The sequence below is a fragment of the Athene cunicularia genome, assembly GCF_003259725.1.
Source record: "Athene cunicularia isolate RWA chromosome 11 unlocalized genomic scaffold, athCun1 chr11_part1, whole genome shotgun sequence".
Lineage (NCBI taxonomy): Eukaryota > Metazoa > Chordata > Aves > Strigiformes > Strigidae > Athene > Athene cunicularia.
Genome location: NW_020799113.1, coordinates 5774707 through 5794230, shown reverse-complemented (window position 1 = coordinate 5794230; position 19524 = coordinate 5774707). Strand labels below are relative to the sequence as shown.

General features: G+C 35.7%; 1 protein-coding gene and 1 long non-coding RNA gene across 2 annotated transcripts in view; one reads left to right on the top strand and one right to left on the bottom strand.

The window, feature by feature from the left end:
• LOC113484322 overlaps positions 1-19524 on the bottom strand; it is a 45394-nt gene that overhangs the window by 17223 nt on the left and 8647 nt on the right. Inside the window, exon 2 of the long non-coding RNA XR_003399203.1 lies at positions 18915-19028. This is a non-coding gene — a long non-coding RNA (uncharacterized LOC113484322). The remainder of the gene's footprint in view (positions 1-18914; positions 19029-19524) is intronic.
• The window catches only part of CDH8 (cadherin 8), a 212252-nt gene continuing 201431 nt past the window's right edge, over positions 8704-19524 (top strand). Inside the window, exon 1 of the mRNA XM_026856641.1 lies at positions 8704-8788. The gene's annotated coding sequence lies outside the window, so the exon portion shown is untranslated. The remainder of the gene's footprint in view (positions 8789-19524) is intronic.

Here is a 19524-nt window from a genome sequence, read left to right as displayed (position 1 = left end):
AATAGGAATGGACATTGGTGTGCTACCTCAGTGAAAATAAATGTACTAGAAAAACTGGGCTTGAGAAAAATCATGGTTATATATAGATTCTCAGATATTTTATAAAGGACAAAAGGACATCGGAATCATTGAGAAGAGTGCGATATCTGTCTACTAAAGGATTAAGCTTTCTCTGGAATGACTTTTGCAATTATACTGTTCAACTGCAAAAATGGTCAACTAAAAAGAGTAAGAAATTTTGAGGGCTGTGCGGTTACTTTTTTAAGGACACAATGAACAATTTTGGAAATAGGAGTACAGATATTCATCCAAGGAATTATACAGAATAGATAGCAGATAGTAATTACTTTTCTGCTTTATCCTGTGTTAGTTACATGATGCCCACCTGAATGGATGATTTTAGTTGTGCTAGTGATACAACAGCAGCAGGGATGGTCAAATTAAAGTTTAGCACCATGAGAGAAGTAGTACTGATTAGAAAGCGTAAACAGGCAGTGATACTACTAATAATCAGATTTTTTTTTTTTAAAGTGATTATCATCTTTGATTGGAATGAAAATTTTAAAAATTTGGTATAAATATTGGAAAAAAAGCATAACTGATGGAGTACATGTATGGTTTATGCTAAGTGAAACCGGAATTTTCCTGATCTTGTAACAAGTCTCTCAGTGGTTTAGTGTGATGATTCTTTCAGTTCCAGTTTCTATCTTCCCTTTTTTTTTTTACCCCTGACAGCAAGTTCTTCAGAGAGGAACGCTGTAAGTTTGATTTAAAACTTGTTGTTGTGAGTGAACTTTGTATAATCATCAAGTGTTGCTAGCATTATGATTGCACTCTCTGATTTAAGTGAATTTCTTCCTGGACAGTTATAACGTGACTTTAGCTTAACAAATATTAGGCAAATTGTGACATATACACATGTATTCCCTCTCACTTCAGATGATGCTACATGCTCTCACAGTTTGCAGGATAGGATCCATCAATTAAGTAACTAGAAGGTTATTAAATATATGCAATAAAAATGAGATTAATATTCAGCACTTCCAGCTGTGTGATATGCATTGCAGACCAACACCTGCATCTGTGCATACACGCATTGATGAGACTGCTATGTACATGAGCAAAAGAGCTCACTGCTTGACTTCACAATGTAGAACAGTTCTTGTAAATAGCTGTCTTCCAAGAAAAAGATTTTTTTTTAGATTACAAAATTAGTAGGAAAACAGTTTGAACAGAAATATTGAAATTCAAACTGTCACAGAATGTCTTCAATTTTGCCTGTATTAAACTTGGCCTGTATTTTTGGTTGGTTGGTTTGGGTTTTTTTTAAATTTTAAACAGGCTGGGAAAAAAGAAAGAAGAGCCAAAGATTTCCAGGGTGAAAATTAGAGTTCTTGGTCTAGAACATTCGAGCTGTGATCAAGAGAGTGTGAGAGGTCCTGAAGGGAAGCGTGTGTTATTTTACAATATAAGGGACTGTGAGAAAATAGTAATTGTTTAGGTAATTCTTTTTGCTGTTCTTTCTCTGCAGTTGGGATGAGTTGATATTACTAATATTAGTATATTTTAATAATAAGGGGAAGAAAATGATGCAGTGAGCAGTGTTCTGCTTGTCTGTAAACTTTCTTAGATTTTTTTAGTACAGGTTCTTCTGCCATCTTCAGAGCGAAGGTTATAACTTTCCTGTAGAATTATAAAATAATTCAGTTTAGAAGGAACCTCTGTAGGTTATCTGGTCCAGATCTGTTTTCAAGGCAAGTGAACCTAAATAAGTAATAAGAGACCAAATAGTTGGATTCCCATTACAATAGTTTTTAGCTGCCTTTTATCTTCATTTTTGTTGAATTTTATCTTTACATTTTTCACATTCATATATTATGCACAGAGCACATTCATAATATCTGTAGAGGTAATAAAAACAGGCCCAGTCTGGTCACAGTCATCGTCATACAAGATTATCAGCTTTACAATCCATTTTTTGATGGGCCACTGAGTCAAGATTGCTTTGACTATTGGGTTAGCATATTAATATGACTGCTGTATTACCTGTGTTAGCATAAATTGTTCATCATGAATGCAGGATTATTATTTATAGTTGATGGCACAAAGTCAGTAGTGCCCTGAGCAAAATCACCATTTGAATGCTACTCTATTCTTCTAGTTCAATCGGTGTCAGGAGATCTTCCTGTATGAGGTCAGGCATTTTGGAGGAGAATGATGAACAACCAGCAAAGAGCTTAAAATGCAGTCATTTGAAAGATGCTTCACGTTACTAGACCACCCTTAAGTAGACTGGGGAAGGCTGCCAATAACAAAGCTCCAGGTGACTAGGAACAACCATAACAAAAGGCCATGCTACTTCATAGACAGTGTGAACAGAAAGTAGATGTAATTTCTAATAGTAGCGTCTCAGAACAAAGTGCAGGTTTTTCATTACCTAAAGAAAACGCATACCCTATTATAAGAAAAATAATGTGCCCAATGACTTTGCCCTTTCGAGAATAAATGGAAGTTTGCATTGCTATAGAAATTCACAATGAAAAATTTGTTCCTTGGTCCAGATATGAGGCATTATAAAATTTTACTTTAGCAATTGTGAGGAAAATTAACGAGAACATTCCTTTTTTTATATATATAAAAGGACCAGACAAGAAAGTTTTCTTTTGGATTCAATAAAGAAAGTTTGAGTTTGTATACAATAAAGAGTAAAAAGGTTTATCAGATATTATGGTAAAAAAAACTATGAAGGGTTATTATTTGATTATGGATCATCTGGATGCATTTATCAAAGATAAGTCACTGCAACACATTTTATAAATTCTTTTGAAAGCATTGAGTGGGAAATCCCTAGCTGCAATTTACTAGGGCATTTAATAAATCACTTTATATATATATGGTGAAAATATTCAGAAGACTAATCTATCTAAATCAATCTAAAAAATACAAATGACTAATCAGCAAGATCAGTAAGTTACAAATTATGAGCGGCTCAGAGATGCAGAACTTGATTGGATCTCAGTGACAGAGGGCAAGTATGAGTGACAAGACTTTGGGAATTAGAGATCTAAATGCAGGTGCACAAAAGATGAGGTTCCTAACCTGTTTTCAAATGTATTGGCTGATTTACATTATAAATAATTTGGAAGAAGAAATGCGTAGTAAGGCAAAGAAATATGCTGAGGAAAGAAATCCAAGGCAGGATGGTCAATACAAAGGGCAGGACAGTAACAGCAACAAACTGGAAAGGAGGTTATGTCACAGACATGCTAGTTATTAATGAATTAATGTGGAAAGATTTGATGTTTTAGTTGAGAGAAGCCTGGAAAAGTTCGAGTGATGGTGCAAAAAGTAACCTAAATATGAAAGCCTGCAAAATTTACCTGGAAATGTAAAAAAGACAAACCCTCTTGTGAATTCAGTAAGCATTTTTTATTATCTGCCATAATGGCTAATTTAGCTCATAACCAGAAAATAACTTTTCATTTTTAACTATTATATCCATCTAAGACGGGGAAAGATTTGAAAGGTGTGATTCAAAACCAATGATCCTATATTCTTTACACTTGAAAAACCCTTCTGTTATGTTTATTGCACTTTATAATAAGTAATAGAGTGATTTCAGAAAAGAAAAATAGATCTTATCTGAGTATAGATTTTTTTTTTTCCTGTTGTTAATCATTAATTAGTTTATTATCAATTCTTGGAGAAATAAACTTCATTACACTTCTGTCAGAAGTGCCAATTATGTTGTGGAAAGAGAGCTAAAAGTAATAAACAGAGAAAAAGTAGACCCAAGTAAAAAATGAAAAATTCTTTGCAAAACTAAGGCAAAATATAGTAGTACCAACCTTCTTTATTCTTAAATACATTTTAAGAATTTTTTTGTGTGTCACTAATCATTACACACACATAACAAGGGTAGAAATATGGTTCAAGTACCTATTTAAAGCCAATCATTTACAGAAGCATTCAGGGCCATTTTCTTAGTAAATCCAAACATAGAGTACAACGTAAGGTAACCATTGATTTATCATTCATTGTTCTCAGATTAACTTTTTTTTGTTGTCTTTACTTGGATAGTCCCCTTTCTGATGCAGTTTACATTTCCTTTTTTATCTTATTGGAAATTTTTATGCCCATAATGTACTGACAGACACATAAGAGATCAAAAAATTAATTTAATTTGTGCCAGTTCTGTCCCCTGTGTTGTGGAACAGCAATACAGCACTGAGCAAGCAGGGTTTTTTTTCCATTGTTGGACTAATTATCATAAAATTTTCATAGATAGTCAGAGCAATAATAAAAACAACCACCCTGTGGTTGATCTTAGAGTAATCTTCTGAGTTTCCAGATCTTTTCTGGTTAACATTTGAGCAGGAACACCCCAAATGGGTTTTCAGTACCTTCTCTCTAATATATACACATTGGAGTATTTATTTCCTGCAGCTGTCACTTTTTTCCCCACCAATTCTCCTACAGTTTTAAATTATTTCATGCTTATGTCCATGTAAACTACTGTAAAGTATTAGATAAAAAGTAGCTTTCCCCTAACACAGTAAGATTATGGGTGGGTTTTTTTAAAAAAAATATTGTGTCTCTGTCCATTTCATTTACTTATCCGGATGTCTTCAGGATGTTCTAAAGTCTAAGACACCATTATATAATCGCCAAAGCCAATTTGTATTCCTAAGAGGTTGTCCTGAAAGAACAGGAGCAATGGAAAATGACCTATTTAAACATTAATTCAGTTTCTTCAAAACCCAGTCTTGAAATTCTACCTATTTTTTTTCATCCCTTCATTAGCAAACAGATAGTTAACATATCAGTTGAGTAGGCAACTTTTGCCTGTAGCCATTTTGCTGCTTTAAATGTTTGTGTTACTAAAAGCTCCATAAATAAATAAATAACATCTTCAAGCTGGATGTCAGTACACAAATAAATTAAGAGCCATTTCATCCACTTCCACATAACTTGTTTTAAAATCAAGGACTTGCCAGCCTTGTCACCAGTCATTTTACTGAAGCTCCTTATCTAAATCTTATTACTAATATTTCTGCAATGCTATTTCCTGTCATCCTAACTACATTTTCTCTCCCTAGTAATTTTTTTTTCACCATCCCTGGGACAGATCTTAAACACCATGTATGTGTACTGTCAAGGCTTTGGTCATGTTTTCAGTGGCAGTTGTGCTCAACATCAAACAGAAAAAAAATAAAGTCTTTAATTACCAAGAAAGAGTTTTAGGTATTTTTCTTACAAATCGTAATTCCATACTTTTAAGTACTTATGGCTCTAGTTCAAGATGTGAGTTTTAGAACTTTTAAAATCACAGTTATATTAACAGTCCTGAAAGTAGCATTCTGTTTGATAAGACAATTTTATATCGAATTTAAAGGGCTTTTTGTGAAGATGAGTACTACTTAACATATGCAAACAAACAAGCACTATCTTCTACCCTTTCATTTTATATTGTAATTATTTTGAAGCAACAACAAATAACAGGATTTCTTCCTCATACAAAAAAATCATTGCATTAATCATGATGTAGAAATGCCTACAAGGTAGTGTGACATTTGCAAGTAGGATGGGAAGTGCAGCATGAAGCTATGTAGAAAGTCATCAGACCTTTAGAAATGAAGTCCTTTGTTATATTTCTGACAATTTTCAGAATGCGCATGTATACATAAATACACACAAATTATTTTCAGAAAAAAAAAGCATTTTTGTCATAAAATACTTGCAATACACCTGAGTTTTAGAGTAGAAATAAATCACCACGCTAACCTTTTTTCTATTTCATCTCAAATTAGAGATAGCAGTTTTCTACCATTATTTGTTTCTTGGAGGATGTAAATTAATATAAAATTCACATTCATATTGGCCTGCCAACATTCCAGCATCAGTAGAGAAGATGTGGTCATGTTCATTTCGACTGAGCGAAGGATTGCTTTAAACTATTACTGTCAGGGTTTTGAACCCATATCCCTCTTTATCCTGTTCATATTGGTTGTGGATATACAAATAACTAATACCCTTCTCAAGAGCATGGATAGAAGAAAACAGTCCATAACATTTCTTCATTTTACATCTATATATATATACACGAACATATACACACATATTAAGAAGTACATGTGGAGCGAAAAATCACAGGGTTTATGGCTTCACTGACCCACAGGCTAAAATCCCATCAGCTTTTAGGAGCTACAGGATTTCATCCCAGAAATGTAAGTGTCCCAGCCTGTATTTCATCTTTACTTGCATGCTTTGCCTCATTAACTGATAGTATAACACTCTGTAACTTTAAAGATGAAACACCAGTAACCACCTTTTGCTCTGACATCAGAGACCCAGACATTTTGTTCAAATGTGTAACAAATAGCAACACAAATTTAATCTCCTTCCAATTCTCAAAGACAGCTCTCAAAGAAGCATACAAAATATCTTTGAGCCTATCCACACTTTTCAAGCTGAGCTGGCCATGATAAAATACACAGCATGAAGAATTTCAGTTTGAAACAAACTCCATTAATGTTACCTACTTGTTTGAAATATATGCTGTTAGTGTTATACTCATGTGCTGGTACCCAACTATTTTTCTATTTTTACTAGAGAAAACACGATTATCATAGTAATTTTGACATTAAATCTTTAAAATGGATGTACTATTTCAACTTGTATAATCACGTAAAAGTGTGTTTTCTTTGAGTCACAGCAGAATCAAAACTCACTGTGTAAATAGTCTGGGACAGACCTTTATGTTCCAGGGCTTTTTTCCATAGTTACTTTAATATTAAAGAAAAATAACACTCTTTGGGATATGTCCAGCTCAATTCCACCCACACATCCAGCAGAAGCTCAAACCAGCAAACAAATTATATTTGCATATAAAAAACCCCACCAACTTTAAAAGCCCTACTGGAATCCAACACAGCTATAGAATAATTTATGGAGAAGAGAGAAGATGCCACGCTCTTCAAATGTATTTGAGTAGCTAATTATTAGCTATCTGTAAAATTGGGAAACATTTTTTATTTGAAATTATTTAACTTTATGAAGTTATGTATTTACATAACATCAAAAGTAGCACTTGTCCATTTTTTTCTTGTCAGTATTCATATCTGAATATTCGTGCACTGATCAAAGCTACAGATAGCACTCTTCTGTAGGGAATTAGTGGAATTTCACTAACATCAGGCATTTATCTATACCATATGTTAGACAAATAGAAAAATGCTGCTGTATTTTTATTTCTTCCCCAAGGGTAGCCATTTTAAAGATTTATTCTCCACCACCCACTCAATTTTCTTATATTCATACTAAAACCCAGTTCTTACTTTTTCTTCCTACTGTGCTCAACCTAACCAGTATCACTAAACTTATACCATAAGCTCTCAAAAAGCAGTATAACATGGATAGAGAGTATCTTAGTTAAGAGAACAGCAAACCATAATATCCAAACATTAACATCAAGCCTCAATTATTTAGAGGCAGAAGTTTAAAAAAGTGCCTTTTTAACTTTCGTCTAAATACTCTCCCTAGAAGAAAAAAAAAAAAACATTCTGAAAGCTTTATTAATAATGATAAACAGCTTCTCAAGGAAACAAAATACATAGATTTTGTGCATAATTCCTACACAGTAATTGCTACTACAAGCGCTAATTAGTCACGTTATTAGAACAGTTGCCCACTTGCTTCTTAAAAATTATGGTGAGCGTATGCCCATGAGCTACATACACAGGCCGCAGCGTATGTGGGGTATCACACACCCTTCAGGGAAGAGTATTTAGTACCTAAGTCATTCTATACCGTGGTGGTTAACCTTGGCAGGCTGTCAGGTGCCCAGCCCAGCTGCTCTGACTCCCTTACCTCAAGGCAGAAGAAAAACAGAAAACAAAAAAGCTTGCACCTGAAGCTAACGGCAGGGAGAGCACTTACAACTAAGTACCTTCACAGGCAAAACAGAATCAGGGATGATTCATTTTATTTATTACTGATTAAACTAGTTTGGGATGGTCAGAAACAGGCAAAACCAAAATCACCTCCCCCTGCGCCTTTTCCTTTCAGTCCTTCACTGCCAGTTCCTCAAACCCCCCGAGTGCCACAGGGGGATAGCAAACAGGGGCTGCAGTCACTCCGTAACAGCTACTCCCAGACGTAACGTCCTCCTCATACTTTTCCCCCACGCCAGCACAGGTCAGGACAAACCTGACGGGCTCTCCAGGAAACATCCACTTGCTGTGGCACAGGCCCCTCCACGGCCTGCGGCGGGGACATGTGCTCCAGCAGGCCCGGCCAGAGGGAAACCCGTCATGGCAGTCCTCTCAGCAGGCCACCGGGGACCGCAGCTCCAGGCACCGAAGCACTCCCGCCCTGCCCTCGCTGCTCACAACAGAGTTTCCTCACTGCCTGAGCACTGCCTCACCTGAACACCTGGCCAGAGGCACCACTGCCGTCACTAACCGGCTCCGCTGTGAGCGGCCATTACAGGCCCGGCTGTGTCCAAGGGAGGGCAGCCGGACCTCTGCTGGCAGAGCCCGCCCTGCCGCGCTCCCCCGCCAGCACCTTGCCTGGAAAACCCACCGCATGTGTGTATGTATGAACTGGTTATACGCTGCGGCTGAAGCCAGACGCACAGCTGGAGTAGATTAATGTAGCTGCACACAAATCTATAAAGCCATGCTAGGCGGGGCTTTGCTGTCCTGACAGCTGAAAGCAAGAGGAGCGTGGTGGCCCTCAGGCCTAGGCAGGACAGGGGATTATGTTGGATACCACCTTAAGAGTGCAGGTATGATGAAAGTAATCTTTGTTTGCCTTTAAACTAGTTGCATGCTGAAGGTGTTTTCTCTAGAAGAGGGTAGGAAGGGGATATTTCTCCTAGAAGCATTAGGTTTTTAAAAGTCTCCCTGGGAAGCTGAAAATTCCTCTGGTATATCAAATCTAATCATCAAGAGTTTAAATGGTTTTGGGAGGGTTATAACTTGTAGGTAAAAGAGGGAAAAAAAGTTGTCTTTCAGCCTTGTGCAATTGTAGTGATTTCAGTTTCTGTTGGTGCTTGTCTTTCCTGGTGTCAATTTAATTGGGAGGAGGAGGGCTTGGTTTAGAAGTAGTAATTCTTGATCTTATAACATCATGTATTTTTAAAGTAAGAAGAGCTTGAGATTGTATTATGGTGCTTTATTGAATGGTATTTCCTCAGTGATATTTTTAATAAATATTGACTTCATTTTGATATCCCCAAGAAAGTCTAATAGCTGGGTTTCAAATAGCAAGTACATTAAGGTGTGCTAAAATTCTTGTTATGCAATTTCTTACCTAAAGAGTGGCGTGGACTGCTATGTAATACTATGGTTGAAGTGTATACTTGTCAGCTTTCAGAAGAAAATATACTTTGTTGATAATTTGTTGGACTAAAATTATTCTTTCAATTAGTGATTTTTAATTTTGTGTAATAATATTGGTTTCCACAAAACTTTTGCCTTGCTATTTCCTTCCTTCACCTTTTACAAAATTGTCATCAGTGTCCTTAGTTGCCTCATGACATCACTGTGTTACTGTTGTGGACTTTCACACACTCCTGTAGACAGTATGGCTCATAAAACTTAATGAGAGTAAGTTCATTAAATTAATCCTACTAATGAAGAAACTTTCTGCTTACTTCTCAGTTGTCTAATTTGTGACAGTCTTGGCAATTGGCTTCCACTGAAAGCAAGACTTGCATCCAAAAAGCCCATAAAAGGGAAAAGTAAATTAATCTTCATTAGAGTTATTGAATTTAAAATCTGTTGCTGGTATCTCTTGACTTAGAAATGTTTTTTCACTTACAAAAAGTAACCAATAAAAAGAGAGCTCACTAAAATAGCTTTGCTTCCTATACACTCATGTCTAAAATATGTTTCGGATAAAGTAAATTTCCTTAAATTGAGGCCTGATTCATCAGAGTACGCCTTTGAGCTCTACAGGAAGAAGTGGAGAAGGTGGATAAACAACTATGCTCTCAAAATCCAAAACCAAACGCTCAATGCTTTCAGATAATATTTTCATTTTAATTTAATATTTGTTTTCAGTATTAAATAAGAATGTCAGTAAGAATAAGTTTAATCATTTTTAGAAAGTCATGTAGAGAAGAGGTGATGGACCTGTTACACTAGCATGCTAATCCTAATACCAGAGACTGATTAGGAAGACTTGGAAGGTACTTCTGTCTTTTTATTCAAGTGACTTCTGTGAAACTACTTCATTTGTTTATACTATTCTATTTGAATCTACAGTTGGAACTGATGAGCCTTTATTGTTGCATTATTATTGTTTTTAAAAGGTTTTATTGCTGAGACAAATTTATTCTTTGTTAGAATTAACTATGTGCTGACAGTGAAAACTTAAGAGCTTCTTTTCTTTCTCTTGCTAAAATGAAATAATTATTGTGCTATTTCAAATATTGAATTTAGTTTTCTGAAGCAGGTAAAGTTTTGCAATGAGTAACTGTTCAAAGTTTTCACAGTTTTTAATTGGAAGCAATAAATAAAAGGCAAATGCATTCCAAGGGGAAAGTATGTTATATCTGCTCTGTGCTTGTCAATAAAACTAAAATCTGCAGACAACTTTAAACTGGTTTTAGTACTTAACAGTGGAGGCTGTAGATCAGAAAGTGCTGGACACCCTGTGGGCTGGGACACCCCTGGGGGCAGCTGGGGTCGCCTGTCCTGGCTGTGTCCCCTCCCGACTTCTTGTGCACCCCCGGCCTCCTCGCTGCTGGGGTGGGGTGAGGAGCAGAAAAGGCCCCGACTCTGTGTAAGCGCTGCTCAGCAGTGACTGAAGCATCCCTGAATTATCAACCGTGTTTTCAGCACAAATACAAAATGTAGGCCCATTCTAGCTACTATGAATAAAACTTACTTTACACCAGCCAAAACCAGCACACTATGTAGCAATTGTAAGTTCATCAGAGAAGAAAGCAGTAGGGAATAGGAGAGTGTTAACCATGAACTCTTGGAGTTAATGATGCAGAGGCATAGGGTGACCAGTGCATCAGGCAGGGTGAGCAGTTGTGATGATTGCGGTCTGTATGGACACATGGTACTTCAAAAAATATTTTTTTAAAATTTCACTTTGTTAAATAGAAACCAGCTCAAAATAACTCTTTAGAGTTTTGGTTTCTAAATGCAAGCTGTTTGACCAATAGCCTCATTCCAAAAAGAGAAAATTGCTTTAATTGCAGAATAAGAGAGGGTAAGATTTGTCTGTTTAGAGTGGCAGAGGAGTTATGAGGATATCTACTATTGCATATGTGACTTTATTTTTAATTCTGCTGATGGGTGACTGATTAACTATTTTGACTGTCCTAGCATTCTTATAATTATTTATTTTTATAGACATTTGTCCATGGAATATATTCATGGGGCTTTTAGGCAGGCAAAAATCTTCAGAAGTAATTGTATCTGTCTGGATTTTCAACAGCTTTATGGGTTCACAAATCAGTGGTATGCATGTGAAGGGAAATGGTGGTTTTCTTTTTTATCCTGATTTAATTCAGCTTTCCCAAGGTGATCCTGCTAATGATGATTTAATTCAAACTAGGATGCTTGGCTCCAAAGGAGGCTGGTTTTCTGTTTTAAAGATGAACAGGAGGGAATGCTCTAAGGCAGAGAGAGACTGAAACTGCCATGTATCAGGCTAAAAAAAAAAAGGGTTCTAGGAAAAAAACATGGTTTCCTCAAATCATTCAAAATATAATGATACTAAAATATATGAAACATTTAAACAAAGTGCCTCCTTTTTCCCAAACAAAGTTTGTAAAGCCCCACAGCCTGATTTGTTCTTGTTGTCTGGAACTGTTAGTCTGTGAGAACTCAGGATATGGTGAAAACTCTTGCATTATGAGATCTTATGCTTCCATCTGGTTTTTATGGGGTTTGATTTCACTAGTTCAGAAGCATCATACCTTCCAATTTCCTTGATTAGCTGCAGTTAGAAGGTTCTGAATGTGTGTCTATTTGTAATCTTACATAATTGACTTCAGGCAAAATGTTTATTTTTAGTGTTTGAGTAACTGATCAGAATTATTCTTCCATTGTTAGCTCACATCCAGGTGCTTTTTTTCATTTAAAATAATGAAGTGGTACAAACAAAAACCAGAAAAACATTTTCATGTGAAAATATACTGCATTTCTCATTTCCTGCTTTTAAACAAACAGGAGTAACACTGAAATTGAGTCAATTTGAAATCTATGTTCAAATTTTGTAGTTAAGATTCACCTTGGTGGTTTTGAGTCTGTTCCTAAGCATAATATAGAGATTAGAAAAAAAACCTGCAAATTTGCGATTTCTAATAATCACAAACTTATTAATAGGTTTTTTTTTTAAATAACAAAGTAATGAAGAAAAAGGGGAATAGTAAACAAAGCGTAAATGAAAAAGCATCAGTAGTGAAAGCATTTCTGACCCAACTTAAATTATTTCAGCAGCAGGAATCTAACAAAAGGTTGTGTAAGATTTCCAGGTAACTTTTCAGAGTGAAGAGATGTAATTTAAATCATCTGAATCTGCTTGGTGTAAATTATGTCTATGTATCAAAAGCTAGATCCTTACGATTTTATTTTTTTAAAGCAAAGTAAGGGATAATAGAAAGCTTAGTACTTAATGTTACTTGGCGAAATATGTTACCATGATTGAGTAGTATCATGTTTGGGGAGCAAAGGAAAGAAATAAAAGACATTTTAGTATCCTTAGAAAAAATTGTGAAGTACATACGCTGAGTAGTTAAATTCCTTTTTGAAAGGATGGCTGTGGATACTAAGTGTTGTGAGTGAAGTCTCTTCAAACCTGTCCTCAGTGCTCTGCACAACCTGGATTACAGTCAAGGGAATGAAGAAAAATTAGCAATGCACAATGGGAATACAAATTGGTGCTGACAACAGTCAAGCCAGATAAAACTATAAAGAGATATTTTTAATCAGAATGAAAGAATTAATTTGCCAATCTAGGGGCATATGAAATTTTGTTGTGATCACTGTGCAGAAATAAAAGAACTACAGGAAACAAGAAAGCAGGGCAATGTTGTATCTGCTCTAAAAATTGAACCTTATTGCTTCCCTTTAGTTTTTTTGTTGAATATTATGCTTTGGTATAAGTACTATATTAATAAATGAATACACAATAATTTTTTTGTTAAATAGAAGAGTGAAATTAGTATTAGCCTTTTTATCTGGATGATCAGTTAAGACTAATGAAGAAGTATAGTTAGAATGAGTTCTGTAACCAAGAACAGTAAGGTTTTTTTGTGAAGCTGTTCTTTTCTCAAGTGAAATGTGGGGAGAGTGTTTAAATCCACTTGTTTCCACTTACAGATCTGTTCCTTGCTATGCATGTTGTTTATCCTTGCACAAAGTTCATACTTTGTGAAAGTTCACAAACTATTTCAGCTCTCAGTTAAGTGGCAGATCTTGTAGTCTGCCAAATAAAAATTGAGGCTCCAGAATTACTTCTTCTGTAATCATTTAATCTTAATCTTGAACAAGTTAAAAACAAAACAAAACAAACCACAACCAAAACACAACAAAAAAATGCAAAACCAAACCCATCTCTTAAGGTAATTCATTTATCTGCCATGAAGGAGAAATACATGAATTGTATTTTCAAGACAAAAGGATTATTTACAGAAATAACTGAGCATATTAGTCCTCATATAAAAGAAGTATATGTTTAATAAGCCTGAAATGCAACAAGTTCTTACTATGGGTTATAGGATATGTAACAGAGGCAGGAGCTTTGTGAAGGTTTTGCTGAAGTATGGATTGGGTAGTAACTATTACTGTTGATGTAAAAGCATAAAACGTCATTATATAATTTTTTCAGTGATATTAAAATAATTTTGATACTGAGTCAAAGAGTGAAACTGTACAAGTTCTAGCGTTTTCCCAGATAGTTTTATTTTTCCATTAGCAGAGTTATGTGTATCCTTGAAAGGTGCTTAAGATGTGAAGAAAAGTGTTCAGGACAGTCTGTTTTCTGTTACTTTTTTTCCAAAAGACCTTTGACTTCTAGATTCTGATGTCCTTTTGTGAGATGAGTGTTACAGCTAATAACACAGCTACAATGTTGACCTAAAATAATTGTTCTTGCCATGCTTGATACTTGCCTGCCAGTATCAAATGCAAGAAAACCTTGATGAAGTCATTCGCTTCAGACTAAACTGAGATGATAGGATTTACTATATACTTGGTATAGACTAAGAGCATATACACAGACAGCTATCATAGCTGCCAGTGATGTGAAGTAGCTCGTCCATGTTCCTGAAGCGCACTTTAATTGCACAGTCCACTGGTCTTTGCATTTTTAAGTGGCTTCTTTGGCCAAACAAAAATAAGTAGTGAAGGATGGGTGTTGGTGGGACTTTGTATTTCTTGCTGTAAACTTCTGAGTACTAGCTCATGTGCTGTAGTGGTCAAAAAGGTGATAAGACACAAAACAGAGAACCAAGTAGAAAGCTTCACTGACCTTTTCATTTTGAGTAGTTGTATGTTTGCTCGCATATGATTTTTTAGGAAATAAATTCCTACTTCTGAACCACTCTTACATACCCGTCTCTTACATACATAACCACTTTCCACAATACGTCTTTATACTACATGTTTTTTACAATGCCATTAATCCTAAATCCTGACATCTCTTGTACAGTGACAAAGTCACAAATATCCATTGGGAGTTCTACTTCTCTCAGGTTAATACTACAAAACAATCTGTCTTGTGCCTCTGAAAGTAACAGAAGCTGAAAATCTATTCTTTGCATTGATTCAAATTATCCTTGCTCCTTTAAAAGAAAGGAAATGTTTATAGCAATATTAAAATGTCTTTCTAGCCTTCCTATGTTGTGTTGCCTCTTGAAACTTCAGATGTTTAGCTATTCCTACAAAATGTAACAATATTGCAATATTTCCCAGCTGATCTGTCAAAAATAATTATTCATGATTCAGATTGGATGTATATGTGGACATTGAAATTATGATTTATCAATCAGCACCATTTTGTTTACCTAGCCTTGTCTTTAAATGTATGTAAAGTCTAGTTGGTTCAGTCTTGTTTCCCTGTTTCACGATGGATTCAGATAAAACATGATAAGCAAAATGGTGCTGAAGAGACATTGAAAAAAAGCCTGAATTTCCTGTTGATTTAATTATTTCTGTGCTGGATTTCAGGTTAAGGCATGTTGTCTAGCCCTTCATCCCTTTTGAGAGTTAAACTAAGATCGCCATTTTATGCTGTCATAAAACCTTTTCTAAAGGCAAATCTTTCAATGTATTTGAAAAAGGGGAAGAGAACAAAACAGTGTAAACTATTGTCAAAGTTGTAAATGTATCTACCTGCCAAAACAAACCTGATGACAAAATTGAAGCAGTCAGAAAGACAACAAGGAATACAAGAAACAGTGCAAAGCTGTGTCTGAAGTAGGTGGAGTCATTTCTAGTTTGGGGTGGTGGGGTAGAAGAGCGCCTTTGGTTTCTGATATGATTATTCTGAAAAATTTCCATTCAATGAAAAACATTCCACTGAGTTTTGTGCATATTAAATATCTGCTTATAGAAAGTGGACAAAATGAGCATGTGCACTTTTTTCTGTTTGTGAACATTTTCAAGCTTTATGTTGTGGTTTTTTTTAATTATTATTATCTACTTAGGAGTGATTGAGTTCATAGTTTTGATTTCTACCCTCCTCCAGCAGACTAGCTTGTACAGGTTTTGAATCTCAACAACTTTCTGTACGTATTATACAGGACTCAGAGTAATTTACCCTGTGACTCAGTCTTGACATAAGAATGCTCGTATGATTTACTGACCTTTATCTCACACCTCAATATGTTACCCTTTTTTCCCCCTTATCTTGCTTCATGTCTCTATGGAGTGTATATTTTTTTGGCAAGGTGAAAAAGGTTCTATAGTGCTAAAATACACTTAGATTGCAGTACGTTCTCTTTTTCCAATAATGCTTTGTATAGATTTGCGTTTTTATATGTAAAAGGGCATGTAGGAAAGTGTAATTTATTATATTTCTTGTGTTAAAGCATGGACAAAGTGAACAAGTGGAAAAGAAACTGAGATATCTCCCAGTATTATATTACTCCTTTCTCTTGTTGACTGATTGGTATTTGCTTTAAGAGAAAAGGCCTTTCTCAAAGTTTGAGTTGAGGAAAATCAGTGGGATTTTTGCCTTTGCTCTGATACAAGCACATAGGTAATAACTAATTCAGTTAATCAATCTATGCTAGCCTTTGTAAAGAGCTTTGAGACTGTATTTTTAGGTACATTTGATATGCTAATACTTTCATAATATAAAAGATAAATTTCTTTTTTTTAAAAAAAATAAATATGGTAGGTGAGGTTAAGTGGAATTAATTAGTGCATGGTGACCCCTGGAAGTGTTTCATGTAGATCTTGGCTTTTGGAGATACTCTTTTCAACTTGAGTGTTCACATACTTGAAAGCTTTGATCTTCAGTATTTAGTAGTGATACCATTATTTCAGAATAAAATGTATAAGGTACTTGTATCTAAACTTCAATTTAAAAGATTAAATGGCAATGTGATATGTGCATTGAATATAAAAATTCTATGCTTTGAAATGCAGAAGTCTGGTTATTTTAACTGATTATTACTTAGTGATTACCTGTTGACTTACAGGAACAATAAAATCAGTCATCTGTGGACCTCTATAAATTAATGCATCATGTAATGCTGTGGTATGTACACTAAAGAGTTATTGCTTCTGTAGTTTTTAGCCTGCTCATTTGCTTTGCTAGTTGGTATATAACCAATTTGTTCATCTCTTAATGCAGAAAGAAAGCACTAACAGTAGTGCTCATGTGACACTTGAGGATATATTGAAAGAGTAGTTCCAGCAATAACTATTCTCTAATACATGGACACTGTTTCAGACCCTAAAGAGGACAGTTTCTTTGTTCTAGATTGCGTTTCTAGCAGCAGAGAATACCCCAACTCTCCTACATAGCTTCCATTTTCTGAAGTATGCGTGTTCTAGCTTGTTAGTGTCGGAGAGTGGATGTGATTTATGCAACCAGCAGTTGGTTTCAGCTCCACAGAACAACTCTTTTAGAGTAAGTCAGTTTATTTACGTGTTGTTGTGGTAGCATTGCTTATATCTCTGCCTGGTGACTTCTACTTCAATTTATGTCACTGCAGAAAGCATCTGGTTGTCCTTTCAGTTCCCTGACAGTTCAGGTTTTTGTTTCACACTCTGCTTGCACTGTTTTCACATTTCTGCCTTCTTCGGCTGACTGTTGTTATAAATCAATGTTTGGTCAATTTGTCTTCTGTTCTATCTCAAGCCTCCTCTAGATGCATGTTGACAGTCCAAAATAGTTTCTTCATACTAACCAGAATGGCTTGCATGCAAAAACCTTCCTTCTCATCAGTATGAGAAAAGAATGAATGGAAAAATCAAGTCTAAATTTTATTAATTGGATAATTAGTATAGAAGTTTCTTGCATTCTTTACAATACTTTAGTACCACCCAGCAACTGTGTAGAAACTCCAAGTCCTTGGTAATTCACACAGTGGAAAACTCGCACCACAATTCTGCCAAAAGAATGGTTGCTTTATGTACAAGTTTTTGTATCGGGAAACAAAGTCAGCTCAGTGCAGAATGAATAATATGCTGTTCAGAGTGACCATTTCTTGGAGAATACCTGGATGTACAACTCTAATACTGTGTGTGAAACTCATCACCTGCAGATTTTTAGTAATGGTAAAGTGGTTTGTGGTTTGTTGTTTTCGTTTGGTTTTTCTTTTCTTCAAGGCATAAAGTTGCTGGAATGTGAGCCCTACAACCACGTATGGAATGAATGAAAAAGGTGAATGAAATTTGCAAACAAGTGGATTTCCTGACATGCCAAAATATGAGCTCTAAGCAGAGCATGCTTATTTACTGACAGGTAAAATGGAGGCTTTCATCTGGAGCTTTGAGCCTTCTTTAGTCAGTACAGCTGTACAAATTCAGCAAGCTGTTTTAAAGTGTGTATAGGAAAGAGGTAGGAAGAATGCACCACAGCTTTGATAAAGTCAAATTAAAAATTAATAGAAGTAAAAACACTGTTCTACCTGATCCAGTAGGAGACAAGTTTGGGAAATAAGCATTAGTAGGTGCAGAAGCCTCTGGTGCATTATTTTATTTAATTTTAAATATAACTTGTCTATTTTGTGATGATTTTATCACTTGCCTCTTGAATACACTAATTCTCACAGGAATAATCTTACCTCCTACGCTGCTGATGTAGGAATGCGCTGTATTTGATGATCAACAATAGTATACTCCAGAAAGGGCTTTAAGCCAGCAGTGCTTGGAAGAAACAGATCTTGTAACAGTAGCAAATCAATAATTTCTTTTTATATTTGAGGAACATACATATTTGTGCTAGTTAAAAACAGGCCTGCCTAACTTACTTTATTTTGCTTACCTGCACAACTTCAAGATATTGTATCTGTATTTTTGTACCAGTATTATGATCTCAAAAGTCTATTCAGAAGAGATAGCTACATTATTAGTTTGGGGGGTTTTAACATGCACTTTTTCATGTTGGAAGTAGGTGTGGTCTGGAAGATAAATCAGAACTGATGCTAAACCTTTGTTAAATTAGCTAATGCAGTCGGGATTAGCAAGAAAAGTTAAATATTCCTTACAGTAAGAATTTAGCTGTTTCAGTGGGATACCTCATAGATGATTGCTTTAAGCAAGAAGAACAAAGCAGGAATGTTATGTAACTCTAATTTGCAGCATAGTAACTCAAAATGAGAAAAAAAATACAACAGTATGGAAATGAGATGGTGTGATGAACAAGTGCAACTTATATCTCCAGTTTCATGCATTTTGATAATTACAGTTTCTTGACTAAGTGTATAGACTTACAGCAGTGTGTCAGGCAATTTACAGAAGGAGAGGGAAAGAAGGTCAAGTTCAGTAAAAATCCAAGAGTGGTCTCCCATCAGTCAATACACCAAGTTTCCTAGAAGTTTGGGGCCACTGAAACACATACAAAAGTCTGCAATAAAGAACTGCTCATTAGATGAGCAATATTTCGATAATGAGGTGCCCTGGTATGAGATACATAGGGAGCAGATACCCTGAGCAGGGCCGTGGAGGGGCAGGGATGTGACAAGGAAGGTGTGCTGAGCATGGAGGTGCACAGACCACTTCTCAGATTCCTTTTTAGAGTGCCATGGGCTGCAGGGAGGAGAGGAGGCATTGTGGTCATACAATGTCATGGTTAAGGGTCTTTTACTCTGTTCAGTTCTCCATTCCTAACAGTGCCAATATTTTCACAAAGCAGTCCTAGGATCCAGAACTGTTTTCTCCAGTTATTGCTTGTGCTGTCTAGGCAACAGGATGCTGTCAAAATAAAAACCAACCATGCCCCCACCCAAAAATCAACTGTGGGGAGAGGGGATGAATAGCTGCTTCTACTGCAAAATGACACATAGGTAGGGGATGGGTGGGTGTGTTTTATGATTGCAGACTT